Source organism: Mandrillus leucophaeus, unplaced genomic scaffold (assembly GCF_000951045.1).
Source record: "Mandrillus leucophaeus isolate KB7577 unplaced genomic scaffold, Mleu.le_1.0 Scaffold491, whole genome shotgun sequence".
In the NCBI taxonomy this organism is placed as follows: Eukaryota; Metazoa; Chordata; class Mammalia; order Primates; family Cercopithecidae; genus Mandrillus; species Mandrillus leucophaeus.
This window is the reverse complement of record NW_012105265.1, coordinates 469,529-478,580: the sequence shown is the minus strand read 5'-3', so window position 1 is coordinate 478,580 and position 9,052 is coordinate 469,529. Positions and strand designations below refer to the sequence as shown.

Here is a 9,052-nt window from a genome sequence, read left to right as displayed (position 1 = left end):
AAAAAAAAAAAAAAAAAAAAGATTCTAACATATGCAACAAGTGTTATTTTCTCTGTAATTAACAACACACATGCGGCTGGGAGCAGTGGCTCACGTCTGTAATCCCAGCACTCTGGGAGGCCGAGGCAGGTGGATCACCAGGTCAAGAGATTGAGACCATCCTGGCCAACCAACATGATGAAACCCCGTCTCTACGAAAAATACAAAAATTAGTGGGGCGTAGTGGTACACGCCTGTAGTCCCAGCTACTCGGGAGGCTGAGGCAGGAGAATCGCTTGAACCCAGGAGGCGGAGGTTTCAGTGAGCTGAGATTGTGCCACCGCACTCCAGCCCGGGTGACAGAGTGAGACTCCGTCTCCAAAAGAAAAGAAAAAAAACACACATTACCATGGCCACATTTAGTGGGTATAAAACACTGTTACTTCCTTAAACTCAGTTAAAGCATTCACACTCTCCTTATTGTCCCTGTATCTATCCAAAACAAATTAGAATTTCAATAAATTTCAAAAAGATTTGAGAATGAGCTACAGCATGACTAATAAATGTATGTACAATTCCAATTCATGTTAAGAAGTACTAATCAATGCAGTACTAATGCAGTAATTCAATTTCCTTTATCAGCCAGTCCTTAGATGTTTCTGTCAATAGCCCTTACAGGCTTGAGAGCTTATTTTTGAAGGCAAGGAAAATAACAGCAGGTCACTAAATTATTTAACAAAAGAAAGGCATAAGTGTTTGTGCTATAAACTTAACCGCCCTTCTCATAGCTGTAATTTTAGGTAACGTCCAGTTTCCCGAGTTAAGAAAACAAGCCATCACCCAGAACTTTAGAGAACCTAAAATCAGAGCCCGAAAAACCAGTACCCAAAAGAGATTCCTTCACTTCTAGATGACTCCTTTGACTAAGGCCCCAAAGCCCTGGAAAAGAGAAATACTTTACCTCAAATTAGGAACGTTGCCTAGTAACTGAATGCTGTCCTTTGGTGGTGTAATGTATCTGTGACAGGTTTGAGCTAGCTTCCAAAGAATGATAATCTGTTAATGATTTTCAGAGGGAAGCAATTCCAAAACTGAAGGAAAACAGGTGTTCAGCCCTTTCTCTCCCTCTTGTAGCAGTTAACTTAATTTGTCTTGAATTACAGCAATTTATGTTGTGCCTCTACCTTCCTTAATAGATCTAAGCTCCCTGAAGGCAAGAATTATGTCTTAATTCATTTTGTACCACTTGTAGGGCTCAGCGGACAGTAGATGCTCTACAAATGTCTGCCATCTTCCTATGGGAAAACCAGGTTGGCTTTATTTTTTTCCCTTTGAATCACAAAGCTCCAGAACTGTCTGTGAAATAGCCAGATAGTTATAAAATGTAAAACATTATTTACAGGAAGAAACAGTTAGGCAGTGATTGGCTATGTAGCTGACAAGAGCTCACTTGAATTCATGGTCAAAGATCTAAGTTGGAAGTTCGGCTGATAGCCTGGGCTCTGAGTTGGTATCTAACCAGTTACCCATATGTTTAGATATGAGTCCTTACTTTCGCTGTTCTGACAATTAGGTTTAACTAAGTCCATCCTAGGAGTGACTAGTTAACATGTTAGTGCCCTAATCAGACATCGACTCTAGAAGGGTGCTTAGTTGGCATCTTTGTTCATTTGGGTTATAACAGAATACCTCAGAATGGGCAGTCTGTAAACAGAATTTTATTGCTCAGAGTTCTGGAAGATGTCAAGTCCAAGATAAAGGTGCCAGCAGATTTGGTGTCTAGTGAGGGCGCAGTCTCCATAGATGGCACCTTCTGTGTGTCTTCACATGGAGGAGGGGCAAACAGTTCCTTTAAGTCTTTTCTATTAATTTAAGGGCATTAATCCCATTTGCAAACGTTCTGCCCTCATAACCTAATCACTTAGTAAAAGCGCCCTTCTTAATATCTCCACAGTAGTGATTAGGTTTCAACATGTGAATTTTGAAGGACACAAACATTCAGGCCATAACAGTTGGCATGAGACTAATCAAGAAACCACAATCTAGCAGCCTTTCCTAAAAGCATCTCAGCTAGTTGCCTTTATCTTCTGTCAACAACAGATGTGTAAGACATAATTTTTCACTGTGGTATGGAAGTTTGTGGGCTGTCCAGAAATACTGCCCAGTTGCCTCCTCCCTCACGTGAACAGGGTATAATAATCCTATAAATCCAACAGACCATACCCTAAGGGATGGTGTTTTAAGGCTTAGGATTCTGAAAGCATCCCCTGTTCTACCCATTATCTCAGGGTTTGTTCCCTGACTCCAACTAAAAGTGAACTGTCGCTATGATAATGTTGCATATGCCTCAAGTGGACCACTGAAACAAGGTACTGACAGAATACCAAAAAGACAGAATTGGAATTTCATAGAGCTAGAGAAGAGTTTACATGACTGTTTTTGTGCCTGCTTGCTAAAAAGTATCTAAATGAGCGGCAGAATTCAGTTTGAATTAACCCACTACCTGGTACACAGCGGGTGGGGTAGAAGGCTTACAGCCTTCATCTACATATAATTACCCAATATCTACAATATCAAAAAGAAACCAGTAACTGTGAACAACCAAGTTGGTTTTTAAGTTAGCTCACAACCTTTAGAGAGTACAGGTATAGGTTATTTTAATTAATGGTATTAATGTAAGTATTAATGTGTTGTGTGTGTGATTTTTTATTTGGTTGGTTGTGGGTGTTTTCTGTGTTTTCTTTTTGCTATGTGTGTTTTTGTTTTTTCTTTTTGCCCTTACTAAACAAGTAATGTAAATTTCAAATTAGATGCTGTTTTTTAAAACTGATATCTACATTGACTTTAATAAAAGATCAACCACTAGGCAATCTTAAATCAGACTGATTCCCATCTAGAATAATTATCAAGCAACTACAAGAAGGACTAACCATGCTTCTCGAATTGCCATATATTTCATAAGTATTTATAAGTATAAATTTAAGTATTCTGGAGTTGGAGTCTTCCTTCCCAATAGAAATGAAATTTCCTTCTGTTAGCACCTATTTCCATTAGAATTATATATATTTTTGAACTAAGGGTTATATCTACCAGCATCCTTAGGTATCCAATAGTATCTGATCACTGACCTGAAACATTCAAGCAATTCTAAATTATTTATCCTTGTGGAAGAAGACAAACTCTATGTGCTTTGAAACTCACCAACAACGTCTGGCTAGAATTCATGCTGTGTGAACCTGCATAGAAATCTTATATACAACATGGGAAAATAGTTTATCGATATTTCAGACACCAAAAATATAATAGATGCTTTTTTTTCCCTCAATAATGGGAGGGAAACATCTTTGCCAAAAGCTGGACAGAGAAATTGACTCTGTATTACTCTAACCCTGCTTAAAAAAAAAAAAAAGAAAACCAATCTTTTTAACTTAGACAAAGGCAATAAGGGTACAGAATTTATTTAAATACCATTTTAAAATGGAAACAATGACCAAAAAACTACCATATAACACATGAAATCTATTGCTGAAAATATTTCTGTATGTACAGTTTTCAGAGTTCATAAATTCACCATTTGTCTAACTTTTCGGCAGTTAATGTGATTTATAAAATATAAATTGTATTATATTACAAAACTTCAGGGTTGTAGATTTACTTACAATTGATTTGTAATTAAACAACATGACTAACTTTGCATTCCTAAATCCTGCCAATAAGCCCATTAGAAAGGCAAATAATGAGAAAAGTGTATGTTGAGTCCACAAGACCGCTGCCAGGTTCAGTGATTCAAGGAGGATACACAGGACTCAACACAGAATAATACTAAGAGCTATGATTTACTACAGTGAAAGAATGCAAAGCAAAATCAGGCAAAGGAAAAGGTGCCTAAGGCAAAATCCAGGGGGAACCGGGAATCCAAGAATCCTCTCCAGGCGGAGTCACACAGGATGCACTTAATTTCCCCAGCAATGAATTGTAACAACACGTGTGAAATGTTGTCCACCAGGGAAGCTCATTAGAGACTCAGCACCCATGATTTGTATGCCAGACTGGTCCCATAGACACTGTCTCCCCACCATGTACCAAAATTCCAGCTCTGAGAAAGTAGGTGATCAGCATAAACCACGCTGTCTGCAAAAACAGTTAAGGCACAGTGAGGCACTCTCATCAGGAAATGGTGAAAACTCTTCTGAAATTCAAGGTCCCAGACTCCAGTCAAGGGCCAAACTTGCAGGATGGCCTTTCTAAGGAAAGCTTTGTGATCAAGCCTGCTATGTTAGTTTTTTGCACATCCCTCTTTTTAAATTCTACTTCTTTAAAACTATATGTATTACATTTATTCGTTACTATATTCTTTCAAGTTTACGTTTCAGTCCTAAATTGATCTTTTTCTTTATACTTCTTTCTTAAATCCTATCACCTCATTTCTAAGCTTTCATACTGCTCATTGATGTTCTTTCACATCTAGTATCATTTTTTTTAGTGTCTTTTAGCTCATTTTAAAACAGATTTTTTTTTTTTTTTTTGGTGGGGGGGACGGGTGGGACAGGTGGGACGGATGGGACGGAGTCTCGCAATGGCGCAATCTCGGCTCACTGCAACCTCCGCCTCCTGGGTTCAAGCAATTCTCCCTCCTCAGCCTCACGAATAAGCTGGGATTACAGGCACCCGCCACCATGCCCAGTTAATTTTTTGTACTTTTGGAGAGATGGGGTTTCACCATGTTGACCAGGCTGTTCTTAAACTCCTGACCTCAGGTGATCTGCCAGCCTCGGCCTCCCAAAGTGCTGGGATTACAGGTGTGAGCCACTGCGCCCAGCCAGATCGTCATTTTTATTTCATCTGTGAGCATGTTTTTCTGGCATGTACACATTATCTGTAATGACATCCTACTCCTTATTCTCTTTCTTCTCATAATAATTTTGTAAGAAATTTGAATTTGGTTCTTTTCCCATTGCTAATTTTTAAGTGAAGATTAACTTTCCTGAAGTTTTAGAACACGGGCAATGTTTAGGACAGCTTTTCTAACTTCATACATCTCCCTCTTCTGTTTTTGTTTTGTTTTGTTTTGTTGGAGATGGAGTCTCGCTCTGTCACCTAGGCTGGAGTGCAGTGGTACGACGTCAGCTCACTGCAACCTCCACCTACCGGGTTCAAACAATTCTCCTGCCTCAGCCTCCAGAGTGAGTGGCTGGGACTACAGGTGCCCACCACCACACCTGGTTAATTTTTTGTATGTTAGTAGAGATGGGGTTTCACCGTGTTGCCCAGGTTGGTCTTGCACTCCTGAGCTCAGGCAATCTGATAGCCTTGACCTCCCAAAGTGCTGGGATTACAGGCGTGAGCCACCATGTTCGACCTTTTCTTTTTTTGAGATGAAGTCTCACTCTGTCACCAAAGCTGGAGTGCAGTGGCATGATCTTGCTCACTGGAACCTCTGCCTCCTAGGCTCACACCATTCTCCTGCCTCAGCCTCCCAAATAGCTAGGATTACAGGCACCCGCTACCATGTCTGGCTAATTTTTGTATTTTTAGTAGAGACGGGGTTTCGCCATGTTGGCAAGGCTGGTCTCGAACTCCTGACCTCAGGTGATCAGCCAACCCTGCCCTCCTAAAGTGCTGAGATTACAGGCATGAGCCACCACACCTGACCGGCAATCATGTTTTAAACTTAATAGAATGTTTTTCTCCAGCCTTCCTCTTCTGTTCTTTCTGTGCAGTGTTCTGCGCAGTGTTCAATTGTGCCACCTGACCTCTGCTTTCAATCATAAAAAATTAACTGCATGAGAAATGTCCTCCAACCACAAACAATGAGAAAACTGGACAAAACATGTGAGGGGGAAAACTTTTCAGGTAGGTTTGGCACAGAACTGTGATCCCTGAGAGACGAAAAACAAATGAGGTAAACAACATGACTGCCTCCTTGGTGGGGGCAGGGAAACTATAATTTGTGAGACAGAATGCCAGATAACAGAGCTGCACATAGAAGGAGCTCCAGAGATCTGCTGAAGGGTCACCTCAACTCTTGCCAAATACCAGTCCTCAAAGTTGTTTAGGAACCTCTGTGGGACCTGGTAAATAACCACCAGAAATCAGTAGTGAACAGTGACCAAAGTTCACAAAGAGCTTGGAACACTCTCCAACCAGAGTAGAAATACCTCAAAATACATGACGCATTGGGTATAAGCCTCAGAAGGATACTGCCTTAAGAATGGAATTAAAATAGAGAGAAAGATTTTTCAATCTCAGCACTACTGACATTTAAAAGATAAGAGAGTGTGTGTGTATGTGTGTGTGTGTATCAACTTTACTGATATAATTCACATACTATGCAATTCGCCCACTTGGAATGTGCAATTAGGTGGTCTTTAGTATATTAAAATTGGCCAACCATCACCACCATGTAATTCTAGATATTATCACTCCAAAAAGAAACTCTATACTCATTAGTAATCACTCTCCATTCCCCCCCACAACCCAAGGGCCCTAGGCAACCACTAATCTTTATCTCTATGGATTTGCCTATTCTGGATATTTCATATAAATGGAATCAGACAATACGAGACTTTTTGTGACTGATGTCTTTCAACTACCATAATATTTTCGAGGTTCATCATGTTGCAACATGTATCTGTACTTCATTCTTTTTTATGGTTGAAAAACCTTCTATTGTATGCATATAACACATTTTAGGTATCCATTCTTCAGTTGATGGATGTTAGGGTTGTTTCTACTTTTTGGCTATTATGACTAATGCTCTTATGAACATTTGTGTAACTTTTTATGTGGACATCATATTTTCATTGTCTTAAGTAACATCTAGTGGAATTGCTAGATCATAAATGTCATGAGGTACTACCAGACTGTTTTCCAAAATGGCTGTACCATTTTACAGTCCCACTAGCAATGTACAAGGATTCTAACTTGTCTGCATCCCAGACAATACCTTTTTTTTTTTTCATAGTTATAGCCATCCTAGTGGGTATAAAGTGGTATCTAACAATGGCATTGATTTGAATTTACCTGATGCTTAATGATGTTGAGCATCTTTTCATGTGCTTCTTGGTTGTTGGCATATATTCTTTGGAGAAAAACCTATATGGATCATTTGTCCATTTTCTGAGTTATCTTTTTACCACTGACTTTTATATATATATATATATTCTAGATACAAGTCCCTTACTGGATATATGATTTGCAAAACTTCTTCTATTCAATGGGTTGTCTTTTCACTTTCTTGATGGTGTTCTTTGAAGAATAAAAGTTTTTATTTTGACACAGTTCAACGTATCTATTTTTGCTCTTCTCACTTGTGCTTTTGATGTCATACTTAAGAAATCCTTGCCTCATTCAAGGTTACAAAGATTTAGACTTATGTTTTCTTCAAAGAGTGTAACAGTTTTAACTCATAACAGGTCTTTGGTCCATTTTGAGTTATCTTCCAAACTCAAATATGACAGGAAGTAAGGCTCCATCTTCATTCTCTTGCACAGACAGCTAGCTTGGCACCATTTGTTTGAAAAAAATCTATTCTTTCTCCACTGAATTGTCAGTAATCAAATGTCCATAAGTTTATTTCTAGACTCTCAATTCTATCACATTGATCATATGTCTGTGCTTATGCCAATTCCACACTGTCTTTTCTTTTAACCCCACCCTCCACACTGTCTTGATTACTCACTTCGTAGCAAGTTTTGAAACAGAGATATGAATCCTATGAATTTTAGGATCAGCTTGTCAATTTCTCCAAGAAAGCCAGCTGGGATTTGATACAAAAATTGCATTGAACTTAGAGAGTGATCTGAGGATTACTGCATCTTTTTTTTTTTTTTTTTTTTTTTTTTTTTGAGATGGAGTCTCGCTCTGTCGCCCAGGCTGGAGTGCAGTGGCGTGATCTCAGCTCACTGCAAGCTCCGCCTCCTGGGTTCATGCTATTCTCCCGCCTCAGTCTCCCTAGTAGCTGGGACTACAGGTGCCCACCACCACGCCCAGCTAATTTTTATGTATTTTTAGTAGAGACAGGGTTTCACATGTTAGCCAGGATGGTCTCAATCTCCAGACCTCGTGATCCGCCTGTCTTGGCCTCCCAAAGTGCTGGGATTACAGGCGTGAGCCATCGTGCCCGGCCGGAATCCTGTATCTTAACAACAGATAAGTTTAATGTCTGTGAGGTTTTCTTAAATGTCCATTGTCAGGTCAAGAAAGTTCCACGTTAGTCGTAGTTTTTTCAGCGTTTTTATTATGAAGGGGTGTTGAATCTTACGAAGAGCTTTTCCTGTCTATTGGGACTATCATGTAGTTTTTGATAAGCGAGATTAGATTAATTGGTTTCCAGATTTTTAAACCAAACCTATATGCCTGAAATAAATCCAATAGTCATGATGTATAATCATTTGTTATATATTTCTGATTCCATGTACTTACATTTCACTGAGGATTTTTATGTCTATAATGAAAAGACACAGGTCTGTGGTTTGTTTTCTTGTAATATATTTGTTTGGTTTTGGAGTGTTGAAATTTGGGGCCAAATAATGTGTTCCGTAGGGATATCCTGTACATTTTAGGATGTTTAGCAGCATCCCTGGCTGCTAGCCATTAGATGTCATTAGAGCAGCTTATATATTAAGCCATTTCTTTCACTAGTAAGTAAAGGTAATCACCACATGTTATCATTCTGTTATCATAAGAAGTTTTCTTTTAAAAAAAGGTTTTACAGTTTATCTTGGGTGGATTTTCTCACTCTTTCCTGAAATTTCCAATATCTTTTTGAAGTTGTGACCACTCCAAATAAAAACTATTCAAAATGACAAAAGCACTCACTTCTAACAACAAAAAGTTGATTCCTTTGAATTTCATAAATTTAGGCATCAGGTTAATTCTGTCATAATAAATATCTAACACCCTCACATTCTATTTATTTCGTTTGTTTGTTTGTTTGTTTGTTTGAGATGGAGTCTTGCTCTGTCGCCCAGGCTAGGGTGCAGTGGCCGGATCTCAGCTCACTGCAAGCTCCGCCTCCCGGGTTTACGCCATTCTCCTGCCTCAACCTCCCGAGTAGCTGGGACTACAGGCA

General features: G+C 39.2%; 1 protein-coding gene across 1 annotated transcript in view; it reads right to left on the bottom strand.

Moving 5' to 3' along the window:
- MSH3 (mutS homolog 3) overlaps positions 1-9,052 on the bottom strand; it is a 234,120-nt gene that overhangs the window by 139,081 nt on the left and 85,987 nt on the right. The window lies entirely within an intron of this gene.